The sequence below is a fragment of the Triturus cristatus genome, chromosome 6 (genome assembly GCF_964204655.1).
Source record: "Triturus cristatus chromosome 6, aTriCri1.1, whole genome shotgun sequence".
NCBI classification, from domain to species: Eukaryota; Metazoa; Chordata; class Amphibia; order Caudata; family Salamandridae; genus Triturus; species Triturus cristatus.
This window is the reverse complement of record NC_140589.1, coordinates 615,109,351-615,137,216: the sequence shown is the minus strand read 5'-3', so window position 1 is coordinate 615,137,216 and position 27,866 is coordinate 615,109,351.

The window sequence follows — 27,866 nt, the reverse complement described above, 5'->3', positions numbered from 1 at the left end:
TACATGTTGATTAATAAAAACATTTACACAAAACAAATAATTAATGATTAAAAATTAGTAATTTTATTTTTACCACGTTTTAGACAACTGAAGCTTCAAAACCCGATGAATTTTCAACAGAAAACTCTGCTCCAGCAATCCCCCCTTTGGTGATTTTTATCACCAAATAATCCACAAAAAAAAAAAAAAATTTAGTGAAATTTTAGTCCCATTTTAGGAGAAATTTGAAATGTCTTTTTCCTCCTTACACAACACTACACACCAGACACTCTTTCATCATCCCTCTTTGTTTCCAAGTACACACCAGACACTCTTTCATCATCCCTCTTTGTTTCCAAGTAGACACTCTCCCTTAATTCTTCTAATTCAATTTCTTGTGGTTCTCTTTTCAACCTTTTATTTCTCTTTTCATTGTTTCTTTTAATTAACTTCTTTTTCCCTCCCCTGTTTTTACAACACACACACACCAATCTCAATATCAATAAAGCAACAATTATACAAGTTAAAGGAAACAATATCTTACCTATAATAGTACTACCTATTTTTGCAATAAAACTCTTAACAGCTATCACCTTATTAGCTATTTTAGTCCAGATACTCTCAGCTTCAAGTGGTACTAATTCTTCATGCAAATCAGTAATATTTTTGATATAGACCTTCAGGTCTTTACTTTCGTCTGGAATGTAAGTGCAACAATGTTGAACTTTCAGCATTCCACAAACTCCACCCTCCTTAGCCAATAGAATATCAAGAGCAAGTCTATTTTGCATAGACATAGCACGTACGGCAATTAATTCCGTATTCACCAAAAGAAACCCTCCAGCGGTATTTGTCGATAAGCGATCCACCACTGTTGACAGTTTCCGAATCCCATTAGCATTTAAAGAAATTCCCACTGCTGGAATTAAAGCTCCAAAAATGTCACCCACAATTTCAAACCAAGTTTCCCTCTTGAAGCGCATTAGTAAATTAATATGTTCTACATCTTCTATTCTATCTATATGAAAAATCTTTGGAAAAACCAGGCCCACATAACACGTGCCATACCAATGGTCAGGCAACTTGTAATAAGCCTTGTTCCCACAAACATAATACACTCCTGGAAAAATTGTATCCTCTCCACCTCTGAAACCCCATCCTGTTGCAATGAAGTATGTATCATGACATTCACTAGTCCCAACAAAATATGTATCATATTGGGATTTCCCTCTTGTAATGCACAGCTTACCCTTCTGTGGTGCATCTAAAGCTAAAGTTGGACTAGCTCCATTTCTCAATTCTTTTCCCATCTCAATGTCCCAAATTGTCTCACTCACTTTATATTTCCCTGCCTTTTCATGCATACTCAATCTCCTCTCCTCCACCATGTTCAGGAAAGCTTTCTCCTCTTCTTCCAAACTACAAGTTAAATTATTCTTAAAAATGTAATCTAATGTTAATTCTTCTTTTTCAATAAAAATCTCACCAAAAATGTTAGCTTCTTTAGCTGGATTCAGCCCTTTGTTCATTGGCAAGTGCCCAAAAATACTATCTTTGTTAGACATCTTATAATCTATTTTCCCTAACAAATAAAAAACACTACTTAATACACTACAAGAAATTCCATACGTAGCTGGTAAATGGTGATAAGTAACACCCTCTGAAACGGATGCAGGTAATTGCATACAAACGTAGCAATCCCTCACTTCCATTGTTTTCACATATTCGTATAACAACTTTGAAAAAACATTGCTAGAAAAATCATTAATTGACCTATCTTTATGCATGTAAATATTACTAATTCTAGTTGGAACTACTTTTTGCGAATTCTTTTCTACATTTGTCTCATTCTCAGTATGTATCTCAAATGTACCTATTGAAACTCTAAATGTAACTAATAAAGCTAAAATACCCCATAGTAGCATTAATAATCCAGTACAGCAGCAGCACATTCTACACCATCTTTTTAAGAAGGCACATCTACTTTGATTATTCTCTATGTTAGACATTTTACTACTTTGACCTTGTCTTTTGACTTAGCCTTTACTACTCCACTACTGTAATTTTCTCAAACTTTGGATTATTTCAGACAGCTGAATTTCAGACTTTCTCCTTTTCACTTTTTCCAAGTGATTTCTTTAATTCACTCAATTTGGATATTCATCACTTTTCACTCCTTCTTCTTCAGCAACATCAAACTGTATCAGATCATCAACAACATCCTGTGCATCTGACTCTTCTCCAATGTCAGTCAGGATAACTTTTAAGATTCCAACAGATTCTTCCTTTTCCTCAACCACTTTTCTCAAGATCCCCTCCGGATTATCTTGAGTCACTGTTTCTTCTTCTCCTTCTTCAGACAGTGCCACATAAGACCATTCCGGTGATCTGTACTTTTGGTTGGGTCTTCTAATTCTCTTTATTTCCTCAGGTTCTCTTGACTCCTTTTGCTCCTTTCTTTTTATTTCGTTTTGACTCGATACTTCATTCACTTGTTCAGCTTTCGATGTATTTCCTCTTATCAGTCTGTATCTCAGCCTCTTTACTCTGTTGTTAGGCCAAAAATCTCCTCTTACGACCTTTTTCGGTCTTATCTCTGTATTATTTCTTTCTCCAATCCAAGTTCTCTTTCTCAGAACTCGACCCTTTGATTTTTCACTTTCACTTTCATCCGATTCTGTTTCAAGTGCCTCTTGTTCTTCAGCAGTTTTCTTTCGCTCCACAGTCTTTTTCACCACTATTTGAGACTTCCCTACTTCTTTCCCTCCTCGGGTCTCCGACACGCAATCTTCTTGCTGTCTACTTGTCCCTTCACCTAACTTATTAGAAGTGTTCCCTACACCTCCTCGGGGGTCTTCCGCAATCTGTCCCTCTCTATCTTCTTCTGACCCTACTTCTTCAGAAATAATCTCAAGTGGTTCTTCAATCTCCTCCTCTTCTGATTCAGGAGTAATTTCTGTGGAATTGCTCTTTCCTTTTCTTTTTCCTCCACTGCTTTTTGGAACTTCAGGCTCTCTTTCAGAATCAGATCTCCTTTCTGAAATTTTCAATGATTCTCTTGAATTTGAAGAAAAGGCTTCTTTCCCTGAACCTTGATTCTTTCTCACTGGTTCTGGGTCTTCATCATCACTGGAATCTGACTCTTCAAAATACTCTCTACCAGTCCCATCCTTTGGGTTTGGAACTCTCAGAGTATGACTCGCATGCACCCGGTTTTTCACACCAGCACACTTCACTGCAGTCGTCGTAGTTAGAATGACTTGTCTTGGTCTTCCCCACCTTGGAACCAAGCAATTTCTTCTTCTGTGCACTTTAATTCTCACCCAGTCCCCTGGACTCAGATCATGAGCTTGCTTCTTCTCAAGTGTAGTAGCTTCTTCTCCAATCTGGTGAAACACAGAATGAACTGCGTCAGCCAGGCCTTTACAGTAATCCAAAATCATGTCATCAGTTATTGTCATCAACTTATTGACAGGTACATATGCATGTCGCATTGCACGTCCCATGATTATCTTGTGCGGACTTAAACCAGTAGTTCTATCTGGAGTAGATCTAATAGTCATCAGCACTAGAGGCAAAACATCAGGCCATTTCATGCCAGTGGCTAAGCACATCTTACCAATCCTGTTCTTAATTGTGCCGTTTATCTGCTCAACAACACCAGAAGCCTCTGGTCTGTATGCACAATGTAGCTTCTGCTGTATGCTTAATGCTTCACAAATCAAACTCATTAGTTCATTATAGAAGTGTCCACCTCTATCAGACTCAATCGTTACTGGAAATCCGTACCTAGGAATCAACTCTCTTAACAGTAACTTTGCCACTGTTACTCCATCATTTCTCCTAGTCGGATAGGCCTCAACCCATCTTGAAAACAAACAGACTACCACTAGTACATATCTCAGTCTGTTCACTTGGGGCATTTCAATGAAATCAATCTGCATTCTTGTAAAAGGACCTCCTTCTCTGCCTATTGTTCCCAGACTCACCACTGTCTTCTTCCCAGTGTTAAATTGCTGGCAAATCAAACATCTTTGACATATACTCTCTGCAATTGTCCTGAACTTTGCATTGTACCAGGTTTGTTTGAAAGACCTAATCATCGCATCCCTCCCCAAATGTCCCTGGCCATGATACATCCTTGCCATTGCTGACAGCATGGAGTTGGGCATTACTGGTCTGCCATCTCTATAGACCCAAACATGGTCTGTCTCTCTCGGGGCACAACCTGCCTTAATCCAATCTTTCTTTTCTTCCTCCTCTACCTCATCCTGCAACTGTTTCACTTCATCCCATGTCTCTAAGACATTAGTAAACATCACAGAACAAAAAGACATTTCACTCTCTCGTTCCCGATTAATAGATTGATTATTTCTTGCACAGTATTGTGCAATGTCGTTTGCGTATCTGTTGCCAACTGTCACGAAATCGTCTCCTTGTCCATGAGCAGCACATTTCACAACTGCTAATTCTTTAGGCAGCTGTATCGCCTCAAGCAATTTCCCAATCACTTCAGCATTCTTTATTGGAGTCCCACTCGACGTCAAGAAACCTCTTTGTAGCCAAAGTTGGCCAAAGTCATGCACAACTCCAAATCCATACTGACTATCAGTCATCACAGTCGTTCTCAAATCTTTTCCAATTTCACAAGCTTTTGTCAATGCAATTAATTCAGCAACTTGCGCAGATTTCACTCCTTTCAATGATGATGCTTCCATTACTTCTGAAACCTTACACACTGCATATGCTGCACATAGCACACCCTCATCATTCCTCAGGCATGATCCATCCACAAACAACACATGATCACTCTCATGCAAGGGAATATCCCTTATGTCTGGTCTCGGTTTTGTACAGTAATCAAGCACATCCAAACAATTGTGATCATCTTCTGTTTTCACACCCACATTTTCAATATCCGGCAACAATGTCGCTGGATTCCCATTCACACATCTCTCAAGAGTCACATTTGATGCTCCCAGAATGACTTTTTCATATTTAGTCAACCGACTATGTGACATGTACTGAGTTCTGCTTCTTGTCAAAAGAATTGCCACATTATGAGGTACGAATACCCTTACAGGATATCCCATTATGATTCCCTCACCCTGTTCTAGGCTTCTGCATGTTGCAGCCACAGATTTCAGACAACCTGGTAAACCCACAGCTACAGGGTCAAGTGTCGATGAGAAGTACGCAATAGGCCTTCTCAGTAATCCATGCTTCTGAATTAACACTGAAAGTGCACATCCATTTCTCTCACTGCAGTACAATTCAAACCCCTTTTCATAATCAGGCATACCCAAAGCAGGGGCTTCACACATTCTGCTTTTCAGCTCTTCGAATGCTGCCATTTGTTCTCCATCTAGTTCCAATGGGTCTGTCATCTCACTTTTAGTCAGCTTAATCAGTGGCTTTGCTATTAGCGAAAAATTAATTATCCACTGACGACAATAACCCACCATTCCCAGGAACATTCTCACTTCCCTCTGGGTTTTTGGGGCTTCATCTCTCTGATAATTTTGATCCTGTCATCAGTCACTTTTCTCAGACCTTTCTCAATATTGTGTCCAAGATAATGCACCTCTTTCTTGCAGAACTGCAATTTAGCTGGAGATACTTTTAACCCTCCATCTGCCAGATGATTCAGTAAAGCTATAGTATCTACTTCACAAGCTTCACGTGTCTTTGATGCCACAAGTAGGTCATCAATATATTGCACTAATACTGAGTTTTCAGGCATGATCAAACTCTCCAATGACTTTTTCAATAACTGATTAAATATTGAAGGACTCTCTGTATACCCCTGTGGGATACGACACCATGCTAAAATACGCTGGCCAAATCTAAATGCAAAAATCGGCTGGCTGTCATGATGCAATGGAATTGAAAAGAAAGCATGACACAAATCAATCACTGTATACCACTCAGCATCATGTGGAATCTGATACAAAATCACTGATGGATTTGGCACAATAGGACAACATGCCACCACAATTTGATTAACTTTTCTCAAATCCTGTACGATCCTGAATTTCCCATTAGGCTTCTTTAGCCCCATTATCGGTGAATTACACGGACTACTCAGTAGTTCTCTCAGAACTCCCTGCTGAATCATTTTCTCAATTATAGGAGTTATTCCCTCAATTATTTCTGGTGTCATTTTGTACTGAGGAATGTTAGGATAAGTAATTCCCTCTTTCACTGAAATTTTCACAGGATCTACAATATTCATCAATCCCACATCCTCTCCAGTAAAATCCCAAACTGTCCTTTTCACTGTGTCTCTCAGCTCTTGAGGCAAATCCTCTGGATCAAACACAGCATATGCACCAATTAACTCACTTTCTCTATTTTCTAGAGTCATTCGGTACAAAACATCCTCATCTGGTGTTTCGAAAGCTATTCCATCTGGTGTACAAAAAATTGTACAATTCATCTTACACAGTAGATCCCTACCTAACAGGTTCACTGGGCTTGTGTCACAGACGATAAATCTGTGCATATCTGAAAATTTCCCTATTTGTACTCTTACTGGTTCAGTAAGACGTGTTCTGATTTGTGTATTGGCTACACCAACTACTTGGATTGCTTCATCCGAGAGAGGAAGATTTCTAATATCCGTTGACCTGACAGTTGATCTTGTCGCACCTGTGTCTACTAAAAAAGTAACACCTTCTTCATTTATTTTCCCATCCACAAATGGTCCTGCCTGGCCTATTTCTAGAGTTGCACCAAGTATGCACTCTTCCTCCTCTCTTCGGCACCGTCAATAATCACCCTCAGACTCACTCCCTTCATTCTTTAACAAGTACTGTTGTACCTGGTTAGAACGCCTTGGTTTGTTTACCTGCTCATCATTGTAGAATCCCGAATCCGGATTATACTTTTGTGCTCCTCTATTCTGCGGCAAGGGCGGTTTTGGCTCTTGACTCTGCTGTCTCACAACTTTCTGCTGTTGCTGCTGTTGATTTTTCCCCTCGTTCTGCACCTGTTGATTCAAGGAGTTTCCCTCATTATTCACTAATGGTGGATTGGTACATTCTGATCTCCAATGTCCCAGTTGGCCACAGTTGTGACATGGGAACTTTTTCTTAGCTTCCTCAAGATTCCCCTTTCCTTTCCCTGCATACCTAGGTCTATTCCCTGCATTATTTCCTGGATTATTCGCCTGTTCCACCAACTGTGCTTCCTGTCTTTCCGCAACTTTCACCTGTGCCCACATTGCTTTCTCTTTCAGCTTTCTCTGTTTTGCTTCAATCTCATCACTAAAGTATTTTGCATGTCTCAGAATCTCATCTATTTTCTTACTCTGCCAATCCACAGTATGCTCACGAATTCTTTCACTAATCTCAGGTCTCAGGCCATATACAAATCTGTATACAAAATGACTCAAATCCTTGTCACCCAGGTGTTCATCTCCACTGAATTGTTTAAATGCCAGTATCAGCCTCTCGTAAAAAGCATGAACTGATTCTTTTGCTTCCTGATGTGTTCGATCTATTTTAACCCAGTCTGTTTCTTTTGGAGGTACTTTATTTTTCAGGTATACAATCACCTGCTCATATTTTCTCATTACTTCTGGATCTGGTGCTCCTGTTCTCTGATCTCTTGGATATTCCTCAGTAGGCCAACTCACAACTATTTTACACTCAGCCCACAAGTCTGCTGGAACAATTATATCAAACAGACTATTCAAGTCAATCCACAGCACTTTTGACAATTTCACAAACCTGTCTACCTGCCTGTACCACTCAACGGGCTTTTCTCTCAATCGAGGAAAATCATTCGTAAATGATAAAATATCCTGTCTGGTCCATGGAACATGTACATATCCTCCTCCAGGTATTTCTCTCATAGGATAAGTATCCACTGGTTTTTCCTTTTCTCTCACAGGAAATGCTGAATAAGTCCTATCCCCTGATTCTTCTCTCTTTTTGTACCATCTATCCTTCCACTTTTCAACATCACCCCATTTTCGCAATAAAGCGATCATCTCTTTAATCTGTCCTGTTCTACCAGTACCATTCAAATTTTCTATATCCTTGTCTGTGAAATCCATCCTGTAAGACTTCTGCAAAACTTTCACTTTATCAATGTCAACTCCATAGTCATTTGCTATTGCTCTTAATCTGTCATGTGTATTTCTCGCTCTCCAGGTAATATTCTTGCACATGAATAATAATTCACCATCATGATGATTTTTTAGAATTTCTGTTGGAACTGTCCCTGCAACAAGCTCTTCTAATTCTACACGTAACCTAGCAACATCAATTGCTTGTGAATCTTTATCCCTCTTTTGAAGAACTTTCATCCATTCATTCAGATCCTCAGCTGTTATTTCAGTAGATTTTCTCACTGGGATTGGGGTGTACAAAATCTCCCTACTTCCACGGATAGAGTAATTTCACAGTTACACGCACATACATTCACCATACACTAGGGCCCATTTCACTAACATACACTCAAATTCTCTACTTGAACCTGTGGAAAGAAACCTCCTAAAACTCCTAAACCCCACATCTACACCGAGGTCGATAAGACCTAGCTATTGCAATTGTCATAATCTAAACAATCTATACATCAATAATCAAATAGAGTACTCAATAATTGACAAGAAATAATCACCAACACCATATTTAAAATTATGATTCTTTATCTAAGTTAGTCAAAAGAAATTAATCAGAATAAATCATTTTCTCATAATTACCTATTCTAGCTAAATGTCAGAATGGGTCATCAGGACAAGTCTCTCAGTAGAAATCTCCCAAGTCACCGTCCTCACAGCATCGATCCTCACCAACGCAGGTTTGGGAAGAAGGCAAAATGCAATGCAATGCAACCCTCTCTAGTCTAGTATATTTATAATAATTCAAACAAAGGAAAGAAACATTTAACATTTCTTCAACCGCCGAACCGCTGAGCAGAGCGAGAAGGAAAGGATGTAGCATCGCTACATTTTGAAAAATCTCCACTCAGAAAAAGTCACAAAAAATAAAAAGACAGAACAGGAACTAAATCTTAAAATGTTTCTTCTCAACTTCCACACACTTCCTCTGGTGAGCTCAGAGTTTAGAGTCTTTCTTTAAAGCTCCTTTGTTTTCCAAGGCTGCCAAGGCTGCTGTCCCAATGCATCTGGAAACATGCCCAGATCTGCTGCTGTCCTCACGGAAAGTTTTAACCAGGCAAGGACTGTGGACAGATGACTCGCATCCATATTCAGCAAGGCCTTTTCCATCACAAATTCTCACTCGAAACCAGGCTTCAAAAGTCAGCCATCTTTTAGTAGGCCACAATAGGCCACAATAGACCATCTTAATTAAGAGACAAAACAACGTTACCACAGCATAGTGATTAAACAGCGTTAACCCCACTAATACCCTTATGTGTATGCAATTAACTAGCTTTAGCAACACAAGTAAGCATTAATTCAAAAGCGTTTCGTGCTTAAAAATAAACAGCACTCAGCAACGTTTATTTAATAAAACATGCACATTGTCAATAGCAACACATAAGCGTTCCCTCGTGTCGGTTTTTCTCTTGTTAATACATACATGTTGATTAATAAAAACATTTACACAAAACAAATAATTAATGATTAAAAATTAGTAATTTTATTTTTACCACGTTTTAGACAACTGAAGCTTCAAAACCCGATGAATTTTCAACAGAAAACTCTGCTCCAGCATTCTCACTGACTGAATTTCTGACTCTATTCGTGTCTACAGCCCCCTTCGCCGGGTAGAGTAGGTGGAAGGTGATAGTGTCCTGGTATAACCCCAGATGTTAGGCCTGTTACATCTTAGGCTTCCGCTTGAGTACAAAATGTCCGCTTGATGCCGGCAGGGCTCCGCCGAGGGAAATGTGTGTACTCTCTCTCACTGACTGACTCTCTCACTGACTGACTGACTAACTCTCACTGACTCTCTGACTGACTAACTGACTCTCTCACTGACTGACTAACTCATTAACTGACTGAATGACTCTCTCACTGACTGACTGACTCACTCTCTCTCTTTCACTGACTGACTGCCTCTGACTCTCTCTCTCTCACTGACTGATTGACTCTCACTGACTGACTATCTCAATGTCTCTCACAGACTGACTGACTGACTGACTCTGTCACTGTTTCACTGACGGACTAACTCTCACTGACTCTCTAACTGATTGACTGACTGACTAACTCTCTCACTGACTGACTGACTGACTCTCTCACTGACTGAATGACTGATTCTCACTCTCTCTCTCACTGATTGACTAACTCTGTCACTGACTGGCTGATTAACTCTCTCACTGACTGACTGACTGACTCACTGACTAACTGACTGACTCACTGACTAACTGACTCTCTTACTCTCTCACTAACTGACTGACTAACTGACTCTCTCTCTCACTGACTGACTCTCTCACTGACTGACTGACTGACCCTCTCTCACTCTCTCTCTCACTGACTGACTGACTGACTCTCTCACTGACTGACTGACCCTCTCACTGACTGCCTGATTGACTCACACTCTCTCTCTCACTGACTGACTGACTCTCTCACTGGCTGACTGACTGACTCTCCCACTGACTGACTGACTCACTCACTGACTAACTGACTCACTCACTCACTGCCTGACTCTCTCACTATCCCACTAACTGACTGACTAACTGACTGACTCTCTTTTTCACTGACTGACTGACTATCTCACTGACTGACTGTCTGACTCTATCACTGACTGACTGACACTCAATCTCTCTCTCACCGACTGACTCTCCCACTGATTGAATCTCTCACTATCTCACTAACTGACTAACTGACTGACTCTCTCTCACTGACTGACTGACTCGCTCACTGACTGACTGACTCTCTCACTGACTGACTGACTCTGACTCTCTCTCACTGACTGACTCTCTGACTCTCTCACAGACTGACTGAGTGACTAACTAACTGAATCTCTCTCTCACTGATAGACTGATTCTGTCACTGACTGATTGACTGACTCTCTCACTGACTGACTGACTGACCCTCTCACTCCCTCTCTCACTGACTGACTCGCTCACTAACTCTCTGACTCTCTCTCTCTCACTGACTGACTCTCTGACTCTCTCTCTCACTGGCTGACTCTCTGACTCTCTCTCTCTCACTGACTGACTCTCTCTCTCACTGACTGACTCTCTCACTCTCTCTCACTGACTGACTCTCTCACTCTCTTACTGAGTGACTAACTCTCTCACTGAGTGACTGACTGACTGACATTCTCACTGTCTCACTGACTGATTGTCTCTCTCTCTCACTCTCTCTCTCACTAACTGACTGACTCTCTCACTCTCTCTCTCACTAACTGACTGACTCTCTCACTCTCTCACTGACTGACTGAATCTCTCACTGACAGACTAACTCTCTCACTCTCACTGACTGACTGACTAACTGACTCTCTCACTGACTGTTATACAGGTACTATTTCTCAACCTTCACTCTCATGTTATGTATGCCCCCCCCATATCTGCCTGTCCCAATGGTTGCTTGTTATGGTTTTTTTGTTATGGGGCGGGGGCATAAATACCAGGAGGGTGAAGGTTGGGAAATAGCACCTGTATAATAATCAGTGAGAGAGTCAGTTAGTCAGTCAGTCAGTGAGAGTGAGAGAGTTAATCAGTCAGTGAGAGATTCAGTCAGTCAGTGAGAGAGTGAGAGAGTCAGTCAGTTAGTGAGAGAGAGAGTGAGAGAGTCCGTCAGTCAATGAGAGAGAGAGAATGTCAGTCAGTCACTCACTCAGTGAGAGAGTTAGTCAGTCAGTGAGAGAGTGAGAGAGTCAGTCAGTCAGTGAGAGTGTCGGTCAATCAGTAAGTCAGTGAGAGAGTCAGTCAGTCAGAGAGAGAGAGTGAGAGCATCAGTCAGTCAGCCAGAGAGTCAGTCAGAGAGTCAGTCAGTCAGTGAGAGAGTGAGAGTCAGCCAGTGAGAGAGATATTGAGAAAGTGAGTGAGTCAGTCAGTGAGAGAGTCATTCAGTTAGTCAGTCAGTGAGAGAGAGTGAGAGAGTCAGTCAGAAAGAGAGTCAGTCAGTCACTCAGTGAGAGAGTCAGTCAATCAGTGAGAGAGAGAGAGTCAGTCAGTTAGTGAGATAGTGATAGAGTCAATCAGTGAGAGAGTCAGTCAGTGAGAGAGAGAGTGAGTGTCAGTCAGTCAGTGAGAGAGTCAGTCAGTCAGTGAGATAGTCAGTCAGTCAGTCAGTCAGTGAGAAAGAGAGTCAGTCAGTTAGTGAGAGAGTCAGTCAGTCAGTGAGATAGTCAGTCAGTCAGTCAGTCAGTGAGAAAGAGAGTCAGTCAGTTAGTGAGATAGTCAGTTAGTCAGTGAGTGAGTCAGTTAGTCAGTGAGTCAGTCAGTCAGTCAGTGGGAGAGTCAGTCAGTCAGTCAGTGAGAGAGTCAGTCAGTCAGTGAGAGAGAGAGTGAGAGTCAATCAGTCAGTCAGTGAGATAGGTAGTCAGTCAGTCAGTGAGAGAGTCAGTCAGTCAGTGAGAGAGAGTCAGTTAGTCAGTCAGTTAGTGAGAGAGTAAGAGAGTCAGTTAGCTAGTGAGTCAGTGAGTCAGTCAGTGAGAGAGTTAGTTAGCCAGTCAGTGAGAGAGTTAGTCAATCAGTGAGAGAGAGAGAGTGAGAATCAGTAAGTCAGTCAGTGAGAGAGTCAGTCAGTCAGTGAGAGAGTTAGTCAGTCAGTCAGTCAGTGAGAGAGTCAATCAGTCAATGAGAGAGTCAGTCAGTGAGAGAGAGTGAGAGAGTCAGTCAGTTAGAGTGTCAATGAGAGTTAGTCTGTCAGTGAAACGGTGACAAAGTCAGTCAGTCAGTCAGTGAGAGACATTGAGAGAGGCAGTCAGTCAGTCAGTGAGAGAGTCAATCAGTCAGTGAGAGAGAGAGTGAGAGTCAGTCAGTCAGTGAAGGAGAGAGAGTGAGTCAGTCAGTCAGTCAGTGAGAGAGAGTCAGTCAGTCAGTTAATGAGTCAGTCAGTCAGTGAGAGAGTCAGTCAGTCAGAGAGTCAGTGAGAGTTAGTCAGTCAGTCAGTCAGAGAGTCAGTCAGTGAGAGAGAGTACACACATTTCCCTCGGTGGAGCCCTGCTGGCATCAAGCGGCCATTTTGTACTCAAACGGAAGCCTAAGATGTAACAGGCCTAACATCTGGGGTTATACCAGGACACTATCACCTTCCACCTACTCTATCCGGCGAAGGGGGCTGTAGACACGAATAGAGTCAGAAAGTCAGTCAATGAGAACATCAGTCAGTCAGTGAAAGAGTCAGTCAGAGAGCCAGTGAGAGTTACTCAGTCAGTGAGTGAGTTAGTCAGTCAGAGAGAGTGAGAGTCAGTTAGTCAGAGAGAGAGAGTGAGTCAGTCAGGCAGTCAGTCAGTGTGAGAGAGTCAGTCAGTCAGTGAGAGAGTAAGTCAGTAGGTCAGTGAGACAGTCAGTCAGTCAGAGAGAGAGAGTGAGAGTGTCAGTCAGTCAGCCAAAGAGTCAGTGAGAGAGTCAGTCAGTTAGTCAGTGAGAGAGGTAGTCAGCTAGTAAGTGAGGGGTCAGAAAGTCAGAGAGAGTGAGTGAGTCAGTCAGTCAGTGTGAGAGAGTCAGTCAGTCAGTGAGAGAGTCAGTAAGTCAGTCAGTCAGTCAGTCAGTCATTTCCCTCGGCAGAGCCCTGCTGGCATCAAGCGGCCATTTTGTACTCCAGCGGAAGCCTAAGATGTAACAGGCCTACCATCTGGGGTTATACCAGGACACTATCACCTTCCACCTACTCTACCCGGTGAAGGGGGCTTTAGACACGAATAGAGTCAGAAAGTCAGTGAGTGAGAAAGTCAGTCAGTGATAGAGAGTGAGAGTCAGTCAGTCAGAGAGAGATAGTGAGTCAGTCAGTCAGTCAGTCAGTGTGAGAGAGTCAGTCAGTCAGTGAGAGAGTCAGTCAGTCAGTAAGTCAGTGAGACAGTCAGTCAGAGAGAGAGAGAGTGAGAGCGTCAGTCAGTCAGCCAAAGAGTCAGTGAGAGTCAGTCAGTCAGTGAGAGAGGTAGTCAGCTAGTAAGTGAGAGAGGCAGTCAGTCAGAGAGAGAGAGTGAGTCAGTCAGGCAGTCAGTCAGTAAGTCATTGAGTCAGTCAGTCGGAGTGAGAGAAAGAGCGTCAGCCAGTCAGCCAGAGAGTCAGTGAGAGAGTCAGTCAGTCAGTGAGAGAGTGAGAGTCAGTCAGTGAGAGAGAGAGTCAGTCAGTCAGTGAGAGTCAGTCAATCAGTGAGAGAGAGAGTGAGAGTCAGTCAGTCAGTGAGATAGGTAGTCAGTCAGTGTGAGAGTCAGTCAGTGAGAGAGAGAGTCAGTGAGACAGAGAGAGTCAGAGAGTCAGTCAGTGAGAGAGAGAGTCAGAAAGTCAGTCAGTGAGAAAGTCAGTCAGTCAGTGAGAGAGTCAGTTAGAGAGTCAGTGAGAGTTAGTCAGTCAGTCAAAGAGTCAGTCAGTGAGAGAGAGTGAGAGTCAGTCAGTCAGAGAGTGATAGTCAGTCAGTCCGTAAGTCAGTGAGACAGTCAGTCAGTCAGAGAGAGAGAGAGAGTGAGAGCGTCAGTCAGTCAGCCAAAGAGTCAGTGAGAGAGTCAGTCAGTCACTGCGAGAGTGAGAGTCAGTCAGTGAGAGAGAGAGTCAGTCAGTCAATCAGTCTGTGAGAGAGTGAGAGAGTCAGTTAGTCAGTGAGTGAGTCAGTCAGTCAGTGAGAGAGTCAGTCAGTCAGTCAGTGAGAGAGTCAGTCAGTGAGAGAGAGAGTGAGTCAGTCAGTGAGAGAGGTAATCAGTCAGTGAGAGAGTCAGTCAGTGAGAGAGAGAGAGAGTCAGAGAGTCAGTCAGTGAGACAGTGAGAGAGAGTGAGAGTCAGTCAGTCACGGAGAGAGTCAGTCAGTCAGTGAGCGAGCGAGTCAGTCAGTCAGTGAGAGAGAGAGTCAGTCAGTCAGTGAGAGAGAGTGAGAGCATCAGTCAGTCAGCCAGAGAGTCAGTCAGAGAGTCAGTCAGTCAGTGAGAGAGTGAGAGTCAGCCAGTGAGAGAGATATTGAGAAAGTGAGTGAGTCAGTCAGTGAGAGAGTCATTCAGTTAGTCAGTCAGTGAGAGAGAGTGAGAGAGTCAGTCAGAAAGAGAGTCAGTCAGTCACTCAGTGAGAGAGTCAGTCAATCAGTGAGAGAGAGAGAGTCAGTCAGTTAGTGAGATAGTGATAGAGTCAATCAGTGAGAGAGTCAGTCAGTGAGAGAGAGAGTGAGTGTCAGTCAGTCAGTGAGAGAGTCAGTCAGTCAGTGAGATAGTCAGTCAGTCAGTCAGTCAGTGAGAAAGAGAGTCAGTCAGTTAGTGAGAGAGTCAGTCAGTCAGTGAGATAGTCAGTCAGTCAGTCAGTCAGTGAGAAAGAGAGTCAGTCAGTCAGTGAGAGTGTCGGTCAATCAGTAAGTCAGTGAGAGAGTCAGTCAGTCAGAGAGAGAGAGTGAGAGCATCAGTCAGTCAGCCAGAGAGTCAGTCAGAGAGTCAGTCAGTCAGTGAGAGAGTGAGAGTCAGCCAGTGAGAGAGATATTGAGAAAGTGAGTGAGTCAGTCAGTGAGAGAGTCATTCAGTTAGTCAGTCAGTGAGAGAGAGTGAGAGAGTCAGTCAGAAAGAGAGTCAGTCAGTCACTCAGTGAGAGAGTCAGTCAATCAGTGAGAGAGAGAGAGTCAGTCAGTTAGTGAGATAGTGATAGAGTCAATCAGTGAGAGAGTCAGTCAGTGAGAGAGAGAGTGAGTGTCAGTCAGTCAGTGAGAGAGTCAGTCAGTCAGTGAGATAGTCAGTCAGTCAGTCAGTCAGTGAGAAAGAGAGTCAGTCAGTTAGTGAGAGAGTCAGTCAGTCAGTGAGATAGTCAGTCAGTCAGTCAGTCAGTGAGAAAGAGAGTCAGTCAGTTAGTGAGATAGTCAGTTAGTCAGTGAGTGAGTCAGTTAGTCAGTGAGTCAGTCAGTCAGTCAGTGGGAGAGTCAGTCAGTCAGTCAGTGAGAGAGTCAGTCAGTCAGTGAGAGAGAGAGTGAGAGTCAATCAGTCAGTCAGTGAGATAGGTAGTCAGTCAGTCAGTGAGAGAGTCAGTCAGTCAGTGAGAGAGAGTCAGTTAGTCAGTCAGTTAGTGAGAGAGTAAGAGAGTCAGTTAGCTAGTGAGTCAGTGAGTCAGTCAGTGAGAGAGTTAGTTAGCCAGTCAGTGAGAGAGTTAGTCAATCAGTGAGAGAGAGAGAGTGAGAATCAGTAAGTCAGTCAGTGAGAGAGTCAGTCAGTCAGTGAGAGAGTTAGTCAGTCAGTCAGTCAGTGAGAGAGTCAATCAGTCAATGAGAGAGTCAGTCAGTGAGAGAGAGTGAGAGAGTCAGTCAGTTAGAGTGTCAATGAGAGTTAGTCTGTCAGTGAAACGGTGACAAAGTCAGTCAGTCAGTCAGTGAGAGACATTGAGAGAGGCAGTCAGTCAGTCAGTGAGAGAGTCAATCAGTCAGTGAGAGAGAGAGTGAGAGTCAGTCAGTCAGTGAAGGAGAGAGAGTGAGTCAGTCAGTCAGTCAGTGAGAGAGAGTCAGTCAGTCAGTTAATGAGTCAGTCAGTCAGTGAGAGAGTCAGTCAGTCAGAGAGTCAGTGAGAGTTAGTCAGTCAGTCAGTCAGAGAGTCAGTCAGTGAGAGAGAGTACACACATTTCCCTCGGTGGAGCCCTGCTGGCATCAAGCGGCCATTTTGTACTCAAACGGAAGCCTAAGATGTAACAGGCCTAACATCTGGGGTTATACCAGGACACTATCACCTTCCACCTACTCTATCCGGCGAAGGGGGCTGTAGACACGAATAGAGTCAGAAAGTCAGTCAATGAGAACATCAGTCAGTCAGTGAAAGAGTCAGTCAGAGAGCCAGTGAGAGTTACTCAGTCAGTGAGTGAGTTAGTCAGTCAGAGAGAGTGAGAGTCAGTTAGTCAGAGAGAGAGAGTGAGTCAGTCAGGCAGTCAGTCAGTGTGAGAGAGTCAGTCAGTCAGTGAGAGAGTAAGTCAGTAGGTCAGTGAGACAGTCAGTCAGTCAGAGAGAGAGAGTGAGAGTGTCAGTCAGTCAGCCAAAGAGTCAGTGAGAGAGTCAGTCAGTTAGTCAGTGAGAGAGGTAGTCAGCTAGTAAGTGAGGGGTCAGAAAGTCAGAGAGAGTGAGTGAGTCAGTCAGTCAGTGTGAGAGAGTCAGTCAGTCAGTGAGAGAGTCAGTAAGTCAGTCAGTCAGTCAGTCAGTCATTTCCCTCGGCAGAGCCCTGCTGGCATCAAGCGGCCATTTTGTACTCCAGCGGAAGCCTAAGATGTAACAGGCCTACCATCTGGGGTTATACCAGGACACTATCACCTTCCACCTACTCTACCCGGTGAAGGGGGCTTTAGACACGAATAGAGTCAGAAAGTCAGTGAGTGAGAAAGTCAGTCAGTGATAGAGAGTGAGAGTCAGTCAGTCAGAGAGAGATAGTGAGTCAGTCAGTCAGTCAGTCAGTGTGAGAGAGTCAGTCAGTCAGTGAGAGAGTCAGTCAGTCAGTAAGTCAGTGAGACAGTCAGTCAGAGAGAGAGAGAGTGAGAGCGTCAGTCAGTCAGCCAAAGAGTCAGTGAGAGTCAGTCAGTCAGTGAGAGAGGTAGTCAGCTAGTAAGTGAGAGAGGCAGTCAGTCAGAGAGAGAGAGTGAGTCAGTCAGGCAGTCAGTCAGTAAGTCATTGAGTCAGTCAGTCGGAGTGAGAGAAAGAGCGTCAGCCAGTCAGCCAGAGAGTCAGTGAGAGAGTCAGTCAGTCAGTGAGAGAGTGAGAGTCAGTCAGTGAGAGAGAGAGTCAGTCAGTCAGTGAGAGTCAGTCAATCAGTGAGAGAGAGAGTGAGAGTCAGTCAGTCAGTGAGATAGGTAGTCAGTCAGTGTGAGAGTCAGTCAGTGAGAGAGAGAGTCAGTGAGACAGAGAGAGTCAGAGAGTCAGTCAGTGAGAGAGAGAGTCAGAAAGTCAGTCAGTGAGAAAGTCAGTCAGTCAGTGAGAGAGTCAGTTAGAGAGTCAGTGAGAGTTAGTCAGTCAGTCAAAGAGTCAGTCAGTGAGAGAGAGTGAGAGTCAGTCAGTCAGAGAGTGATAGTCAGTCAGTCCGTAAGTCAGTGAGACAGTCAGTCAGTCAGAGAGAGAGAGAGAGTGAGAGCGTCAGTCAGTCAGCCAAAGAGTCAGTGAGAGAGTCAGTCAGTCACTGCGAGAGTGAGAGTCAGTCAGTGAGAGAGAGAGTCAGTCAGTCAATCAGTCTGTGAGAGAGTGAGAGAGTCAGTTAGTCAGTGAGTGAGTCAGTCAGTCAGTGAGAGAGTCAGTCAGTCAGTCAGTGAGAGAGTCAGTCAGTGAGAGAGAGAGTGAGTCAGTCAGTGAGAGAGGTAATCAGTCAGTGAGAGAGTCAGTCAGTGAGAGAGAGAGAGAGTCAGAGAGTCAGTCAGTGAGACAGTGAGAGAGAGTGAGAGTCAGTCAGTCACGGAGAGAGTCAGTCAGTCAGTGAGCGAGCGAGTCAGTCAGTCAGTGAGAGAGAGAGTCAGTCAGTCAGTGAGAGAGAGAGTCACTCAGTTAGTCAGCCAGTTAGTGAGCTAGAGAGAGAGTCAATCAGTGGGAGAGTCAGTCAGTGGGAGAGTCAGTCAGTAAGTGTCAGTCAGTCAGTGAGAGAGTCAGTCAGTCAGTCAGTGAGATAGTCAGTCAGTCAGTGAGAAACAGAGTCAGTCAGTTAGTGAGATAGTGAGAGAGTCCGCCAGTCAGTGAGAGAGTCAGTTAGTCAGTGAGTGAGTCAGTCAGTCAGTGGGAGAGTCAGTCAGTCAGTCAGTGAGAGAGAGAGAGAGAGAGTCAATCAGTCAGTCAGTGAGAGAGGTAGTCAGTCAGTCAGTGAGAGAGTCAGTCAATCGGTCAGTGAGAGAGAGAGTGAGAGAGGGTCAGTCAGTCAGTCAGTGAGAGAGTCAGTCAGTCAGTGAGAGAGAGAGTCAGTTAGTCAGCCAGTTAGTCAGTGAGAGAGTTAGTCAGCCAGTCAGTGAGAGAGTTAGTCAATCAGTGAGAAAGAGAGTGAGAATCAGTCAGTCAGTCAGTGAGAGAGTCAGTCAGTCAGTGAGAGAGTTAGTCAGTCAGTCAATCAGTGAGAGAGTCAGTCAGTGAGAGAGAGTGAGAGAGTCAGTCAGTCAGTCAGTTAGAGTCAGTGAGAGTTAGTCCGTCAGTGAAACAGTGACAGAGTCAGTCAGTCAGTCAGTCAGTGAGAGACATTGAGATAGTCAGTTAATCAGTCAGTGAGAGTCAATCAGTCAGTGAGAGAGAGAGTGAGAGTCAGTCAGTCAGTGAAAGAGAGAGAGTGAGTCAGTCAGTCAGTCAGTGAGAGAGAGTCAGTCAGTCAGTTAATGAGTCAGTCAGTCAGTGAGAGCGTCAGTCAGTCAGCCAAAGAGTCAGTGAGAGAGTCAGTCAGTCACTGCGAGAGTGAGAGTCAGTCAGTGAGAGAGAGAGTCAGTCAGTCAATCAGTCTGTGAGAGAGTGAGAGAGTCAGTTAGTCAGTGAGTGAGTCAGTCAGTCAGTGAGAGAGTCAGTCAGTCAGTCAGTGAGAGAGTCAGTCAGTGAGAGAGAGAGTGAGTCAGTCAGTGAGAGAGGTAATCAGTCAGTGAGAGAGTCAGTCAGTGAGAGAGAGAGAGAGTCAGAGAGTCAGTCAGTGAGACAGTGAGAGAGAGTGAGAGTCAGTCAGTCAGGGAGAGAGAGAGTCAGTCAGTCAGTGAGAGAGAGAGTCACTCAGTTAGTCAGCCAGTTAGTGAGCTAGTGAGAGAGTCAATCAGTGGGAGAGTCAGTCAGTGAGTGTCAGTCAGTCAGTGAGAGAGTCAGTCAGTCAGTCAGTGCGATAGTCAGTCAGTCAGAGAGAGAGAGAGAGTGAGAGCGTCAGTCAGTCAGCCAAAGAGTCAGTGAGAGAGTCAGTCAGTCACTGCGAGAGTGAGAGTCAGTCAGTGAGAGAGAGAGTCAGTCAGTCAATCAGTCTGTGAGAGAGTGAGAGAGTCAGTTAGTCAGTGAGTGAGTCAGTCAGTCAGTGAGAGAGTCAGTCAGTCAGTCAGTGAGAGAGTCAGTCAGTGAGAGAGAGAGTGAGTCAGTCAGTGAGAGAGGTAATCAGTCAGTGAGAGAGTCAGTCAGTGAGAGAGAGAGAGAGTCAGAGAGTCAGTCAGTGAGACAGTGAGAGAGAGTGAGAGTCAGTCAGTCAGGGAGAGAGTCAGTCAGTCAGTGAGCGAGCGAGTCAGTCAGTGAGAGAGAGAGTCAGTCAGTCAGTGAGAGAGAGAGTCACTCAGTTAGTCAGCCAGTTAGTGAGCTAGTGAGAGAGTCAATCAGTGGGAGAGTCAGTCAGTGAGTGTCAGTCAGTCAGTGAGAGAGTCAGTCAGTCAGTCAGTGAGATAGTCAGTCAGTCAGTGAGAAACAGAGTCAGTCAGTTAGTGAGATAGTGAGAGAGTCAGGCAGTCAGTGAGAGAGTCAGTTAGTCAGTGAGTGAGTCAGTCAGTCAGTGGGAGAGTCAGTCAGTCAGTCAGTGAGAGAGAGAGTGAGAGTCAATCAGTCAGTCAGTGAGAGAGGTAGTCAGTCAGTCAGTGAGAGAGTCAGTCAATCGGTCAGTGAGAGAGAGAGTGAGAGAGGGTCAGTCAGTCAGTCAGTGAGAGAGTCAGTCAGTCAGTGAGAGAGAGAGTCAGTTAGTCAGCCAGTTAGTCAGTGAGAGAGTTAGTCAGCCAGTCAGTGAGAGAGTTAGTCAATCAGTGAGAAAGAGAGTGAGAATCAGTCAGTCAGTCAGTGAGAGAGTCAGTCAGTCAGTGAGAGAGTTAGTCAGTCAGTCAATCAGTGAGAGAGTCAGTCAGTGAAAGAGTCAGTCAGTGAGAGAGAGTGAGAGAGTCAGTCAGTCAGTCAGTTAGAGTCAGTGAGAGTTAGTCCGTCAGTGAAACAGTGACAGAGTCAGTCAGTCAGTCAGTCAGTGAGAGACATTGAGATAGTCAGTCAATCAGTCAGTGAGAGTCAATCAGTCAGTGAGAGAGAGAGTGAGAGTCAGTCAGTCAGTGAAAGAGAGAGAGTGAGTCAGTCAGTCAGTCAGTGAGAGAGAGTCAGTCAGTCAGTTAATGAGTCGGTCAGTCAGTGAGAGCGTCAGTCAGTCAGCCAAAGAGTCAGTGAGAGAGTCAGTCAGTCACTGCGAGAGTGAGAGTCAGTCAGTGAGAGAGAGAGTCAGTCAGTCAATCAGTCTGTGAGAGAGTGAGAGAGTCAGTTAGTCAGTGAGTGAGTCAGTCAGTCAGTGAGAGAGTCAGTCAGTCAGTCAGTGAGAGAGTCAGTCAGTGAGAGAGAGAGAGTGAGTCAGTCAGTGAGAGAGGTAATCAGTCAGTGAGAGAGTCAGTCAGTGAGAGAGAGAGAGAGTCAGAGAGTCAGTCAGTGAGACAGTGAGAGAGAGTGAGAGTCAGTCAGTCAGGGAGAGAGAGAGTCAGTCAGTCAGTGAGAGAGAGAGTCACTCAGTTAGTCAGCCAGTTAGTGAGCTAGTGAGAGAGTCAATCAGTGGGAGAGTCAGTCAGTGAGTGTCAGTCAGTCAGTGAGAGAGTCAGTCAGTCAGTCAGTGAGATAGTCAGTCAGTCAGTGAGAAACAGAGTCAGTCAGTTAGTGAGATAGTGAGAGAGTCAGGCAGTCAGTGAGAGAGTCAGTTAGTCAGTGAGTGAGTCATTCAGTCAGTGGGAAAGTCAGTCAGTCAGTCAGTGAGAGAGAGAGTGAGAGTCAATCAGTCAGTCAGTGAGAGAGGTAGTCAGTCAGTGAGAGAGTCAGTCAATCGGTCAGTGAGAGAGAGAGTGAGAGAGGGTCAGTCAGTCAGTCAGTGAGAGAGTCAGTCAGTCAGTGAGAGAGAGAGTCAGTTAGTCAGTCAGTTAGTCAGTGAGAGAGTTAGTCAGCCAGTCAGTGAGAGAGTTAGTCAATCAGTGAGAAAGAGAGTGAGAATCAGTCAGTCAGTCAGTGAGAGAGTCAGTCAGTCAGTGAGAGAGTTAGTCAGTCAGTCAATCAGTGAGAGAGTCAGTCAGTGAAAGAGTCAGTCAGTGAGAGAGAGTGAGAGAGTCAGTCAGTCAGTCAGTTAGAGTCAGTGAGAGTTAGTCCGTCAGTGAAACAGTGACAGAGTCAGTCAGTCAGTCAGTCAGTGAGAGACATTGAGATAGTCAGTCAATCAGTCAGTGAGAGTCAATCAGTCAGTGAGAGAGAGAGTGAGAGTCAGTCAGTCAGTGAAAGAGAGAGAGTGAGTCAGTCAGTCAGTCAGTGAGAGAGAGTCAGTCAGTCAGTTAATGAGTCAGTCAGTCAGTGAGAGAGTCAGTCAGTCAGAGAGTCAGTGAGAGTTAGTCACTCAGTCAGTCAGAGAGTCAGTCAGTGATAGAAAGTACACACATTTCCCTTGGCGGAGCTCTGCCGGCAACAAGCGGCCATTTTGTACTCAAGCAGAAGCCTAAGATGTAACCGGCCTACCATCTGGGGTTATACCAGGACACTATCACCTTCCACCTACTCTACCCGGCGTAGGGGGCTGTAGACACGAATATATTTGAACTGGCACAGCCTGGCACCCCTGTAATAGTTCAGCATTTGCATTGCACGCATTGCGACCTGGCAAGCCGTGGCGGCTCTTTTCTGCAGTCATGGGGAAAACGGACACGAAGCAGTCCAAGTTGCCATTGAAAATAAGAGACTTACCAGGCACACTGACTCGGAGCCAGACCTAGACACTGAAAATAGGGAGGGAACAGCTGCGAAAGGTGACGACCTCCGGTCCACCCTCCTGGAGGTAAAATCAAGCTTAAAACAAGCATTGGCATAGCCAATAGGTCTCGCCTTTGGGACCTTATAAGTGTTTATCCAGAGATATTGACTTTGCCTATGCCTTTAAGCTGTGCCGTACAGAAGTCTGCAGCATGCTGAAAAGTTATAATAAAGAAGTGTCAGAAGCATTTTTGTTACCTTATTTATGACCAAGAAAGCATTATGTACAACTGAACGACCATATTAAAAAAGTATTAACAATAAATAATGTCTTGACTTTTTTTTGTCCTTTCAATGCTGGCAACTTCTATCTGCCTGTCCCAATGGTTGCTTGTTATGGTTTTTTTTGTTATGGGGCGTAGGCATAAATAACAGGAGGGTGAAGGTTGGGAAATAGAACCTGTATAACAGTCAGTGGGAGAGTCAGTTAGTCAGTCAGTCAGTGAGAGTGAGAGTGAGAGAGTTAGTCAGTCAGTGAGAGATTCAGTCAGTCAGTGAGAGAGTCAGTCAGTTAGTGAGAGAGACAGTGAGAGAGTCAGTCAATGAGAGAGAGAGTGAGAGAGTCAATCAGTCAGTGAGAGAGTGAGAATGTCAGTCAGTCACTCAGTGAGAGAGTTAGTCAGTCAGTGAGAGAGTGAGTGAGAGAGTCAGTCATTCAGTGAGAGAGTCAGTCAGTCAGCAAGTCAGTGAGAGAGTCAGTCAGTCAGAGAGAGAGAGAGTGAGAGCATCAGTCAGTCAGCCAGAGAGTCAGTGAGAGAGTCAGTCAGTCAGTCAGTCAGAGAGTGAGAGTCAGCCAGTGAGAGAGATATTGAGAAAGTGAGTGAGTCAGTCAGTGAGAGAGTCATTCAGTTAGTCAGTCAGTGAGAGAGAGTAAGAGAGTCAGTCAGTGAGAGAGAGAGAGAGAGAGAGAGTCAGTCAGTCAGTCAGTGAGAGAATCAGTCGTTCAGTGAGAGAGAGTGTCAGTCAGTTAGTGAGAGAGTGAGAGAGTCAGCTAGTCAGTGAGTGAGTCAGTCAGTCAGTGAGAGTCTGTCAGTCAGTCAATGAGAGAGAGAGTGAGAGAGAGTCAGTCAGTCAGTGAGAGAGGTAGTCAGTCAGTCAATCGTTTCAATGGGATTCAATCGTAAGGTCCCAGTAGAGAGGTTGTGTCCTTTCTGGCAATCCTGAAAGGCTGGACACCCCCGGTGCTTGGGGGGGACGGAGGGGGTCAGGGGACATGCTTTCAACAGATGCTACGGCTGCAGAGACATGTGCTGTGCGGGTTTGCCATCGCTGCAGGGGAGGCTGCACAGAAATGTTGGATGCAAAGGCTTGGTGGAGCCCATGGCGTATTGGGGGGCTTGGGGGAGGGGTTTAGCTGCTTAGAAACAAGCCATATCATTTGCTTAGCTATCTGATTGCCCACTTTTGTATGTTCCCTGCAATACATTCTCCCATTGTGGGCAGCCACAGCTCTTTAAAAGAGATAACGGCAGGGGGCATAGGAAAAAGTGAAAACACAAACGCAAAGGCTTGTTAATTGATGGTCCTTTGAAGATCTGTGAAACACTTTGAATGTGTGCGAGGCATCAGTCTCAGCTCAGCTAAGCCCATGACAGCTCAAGAAGTGCGTCTGTCCTGGAATCTGAAGCTGCACAGCCCAGGCTACGCAGACGAGGGGGAGGGTGGGTGGGGGGCTGAGCGTCCGTTTTGATGGATACGGTGCATTCCTTGCCATTCTCCATTTGACGCAGCAAGCCTTGCTGGTTCAGTCCCTCATGCACCTCCCTTGTGGTAGCCCTAATCACCGCTGCCCCTGGTTGAAGTCAGTTCGGCTACACCACCGTCGTGGTAGCACGGATCATCAGTGTCCCTGGTACAATCAGTTCCTCGTGCACCTCCCTCATCATGGTGGCACAGGTCATCGCTGTCTCTGGCACAATCAGTCCCTGCAGCACCTTACTCGTGGAAGCAGATGGCTCATCACTGCCTCTATGACCACACTCGTCCTGTCTGTTCACATAGCTGTAATAGTTCCTCCTTTCCCTCAAGAATTGTCTCTCTCACTCAAATAAAACGAATTATTTTTCTAAATATAATAAATTCGAGTTAGGAATAACCATTTTTACAGCTCTCTATTAATCGCCAATAAAAGGGTGCAATAAAGTGCCTGAGAACGCTTAATATCTCATAGGGCGGTTGGCCAGCAAGAACCAAGAAGCAACAATATATGTCCTTGTCAACAAGTTTACAAACTTCTCGCTCCACCCCTAATTTTGAAAGCAAACATTTCAAGTAACCTGACAGACATGGATGCCGCACCTTGCACATTGTTTTATACCACTACATTACCCACTGTACTAATAAACGCTGTGCGCAATATATATGTCAAACCAGCAAGTGCGAGGATTATTATGAGACCGTAAATAATTATCACATAATACGGCAGTGTTAGTGGGAGTGTGCTGCAGAGAGCTGGCGCCACTTACTTGCACGACATTCTGGCGTGCATGGAGAGTGAGTGCGCCTCCGGCAGGTCCCTCTTCGGCGTGCGAGTCCCGGCGCAGCCTCCAGCTCAGTATTTATCCGGATTCAGATTCCAGCGGGTTGAATAACAGTCTTAACAACCCCAGCTGTCCCATGAGGGACACAGACGCTAACAGAAGTTGTATTCAGGACCGGAATCCTCTTGGAGCTCCGCTTTTATTGCCTCGTTTCTTTATGCGCAAGGTCGGCTTTGGAAAGTTCGAGATTTCTAAATCTGATGCACCTACTAAGGGATTACAAAAAAAGAAACTGCAGATTTTAGTCATGCATTGTGTAACGCGCTCCCAAGAGGGGCACTTTACTGTAGCAGAGCGAAATTCAGCCCCGACGAGGCGTCCTCTGCTCTGTGCGGGTAGAATAAAAACAAGCGTGCCCACGCTGATAAAAAAACATATGGCCCCTGAGCGCCGCTGCTGGCTCCCGAGAGTAAAACGCTCTGGGAGTAAACATTTCACAAGAAGCTGGGACCTCCACATGCCTTTGGCCAATTGCATACTAAAGCCAGACGCAAAGGCCAATCGCATGTGAGGACCACAGGCACGAGCTTCTACTGAAGCTGAAGTTACTACAAGAGGTCGATTTCCTATGCAGCGGATGTGCACTGCCATAGGCTTAACCTAAACAATCGATAACAAAATCGACAAGCTCACAGATCATCTAGACCAGGTAAAAAAGCAAGTGGACTCCCATGAACTGCACATAGACAAAGTGGAAAACCACGCTACTGATGCCCATGAGTTCTAAACTGAATCCAGGGAACAGCTACTAAATATGGAAAAGGTATTAGAGGTCATCAAGGCCAAAAACGAAGATTTAGAAGCCCGCTCCCACAGAAACAATACACGCATCACGGGAATATCGGAAACAACGGCAATGGGCAAGGTTGAAGACTTGGTTTAATCTCCATTGCTGGACTTGTTCAGATCCACACTCTCTGCGATGTTTATAGTGGAACGGGCGCACAGAACCCTTGGCCTGAGACCTCCGTTAGGAGCCAAGCCAAGACCCATTCTTGCGAAACTGCTCAACTTCCAAGATCGGGATGAAGGGATGGGGTGTGATACTATTGTTTGGGGGGCTATACTCAGTGATACCCTGGATAGACGACTCGTAGGCTGCGCCCCAGAGCCAGTACGGCTCTCAATACACTTATTCAGGAAAATGGGCTAGTAGATATCTGGGGGCAGTGGAATCCCGATAGCGCAGAAGGCACTTGCATTACTTCACAGCATAATGCCTGGTCCAGATTGGACTACTGGCTGATCTCCCGAGATTTGGCAGCATGGACGACCGATGTGTGTCTGTTGCTCTAAACACTCTCTGATCACGCCCCCTGCCTGCTGCAACTTAACATTCCGACGTCGCATAGACGTGCTTTCACCTGGAGGCTTCCCCTCCACGTTCTACTAGACTCAGCCTTTCGGGAGGAAATAAGGAAAGATATAACTGACTACTTTGCGATGAATGAGGGATCGGTATCTTGGCGGGAACACTCTGGGAGACTTTCAAGGTGGTGATTCAGAGGAACTGCATAGTTAAACTGACCAGCGTATTGAAATCAATCAGGCAGCGACTTCGGACTCTAGAGCTACAGATTAAGGAAAGGGAGGTGGAATACTACAAAACAGGAGACAGCGGACACTTGGCAGTACTCAGGGTAACCCTATCAGAATTTGAAGAAGTGGCGCACCGCAAAGTTAAATTCTTGGGGAAATACCACACCACCAGAAGATATAGGGAGGGTGATCGTCCTGGGAAAACCCTAGAAAATACACTCAGACCACCACGGAACTGCCTACATAACAGAACTTATGGATGAAAACCGCAAACCAATAAGGGGGTCGCAGCAGACACTTGATTGCTTCTCAGCCTTTTATAAAGAGCTATACTCTTCCACTGCCACAGACATATCAGCAGATCTGCAAACATATCTGGATTCACTAGAACTATGATGGCTTGGTAAGGCACACAGGGACTACCTGGACGAACCTTATACTGTAGATGACATTCTACAGGTCATCAATAGCCTCCCTAACGACAAAGCCCCTGGTCTAGATGGCCTGACCACATCTTTCTATGAAACATATGGCACTTTACTAGCCCCACATCTACTGGATGTCTACCAGGAATCGCTTGAATCCGGTTGCCTCCCACCCACTATGTGTGAGGCAGTGATATTAACGCTCTTAAAACCTGGCAAAGACCAATGAGCCGTGACTCCTATTGCCCGCTGTCTCTCATAAATGTAGACAATATGATATATGCCAAACTCATGTAGCAGGACACATGGAAAAAGCAAACTGGCATTTTCGGTTTGTTTAATGTACAGGAAGGGACACCTTCCTGTGCATTAACAAACCTTCCTGCTCGCAGACACCCTTGCGCTCTGGCACAAGGGTGCTTGTTCTGGCGTTAAGTCGTGAGATTTAGCGCCGTCGAGAGGGGGAAATGCCAGGCTGCACCACATTCCTGAGAATAGGGTGCAGCCTGGCGTTTCCGAAGTGGCGGTGAGAGTTGTTAAGCCAAGAAGGCTAACGCCTCTCACCGCCACTTCTTTGAGAATATCCCCCAATGGCCGGAGGGAAGAATAGAGGAACACCGAGAGGTTTAAGTT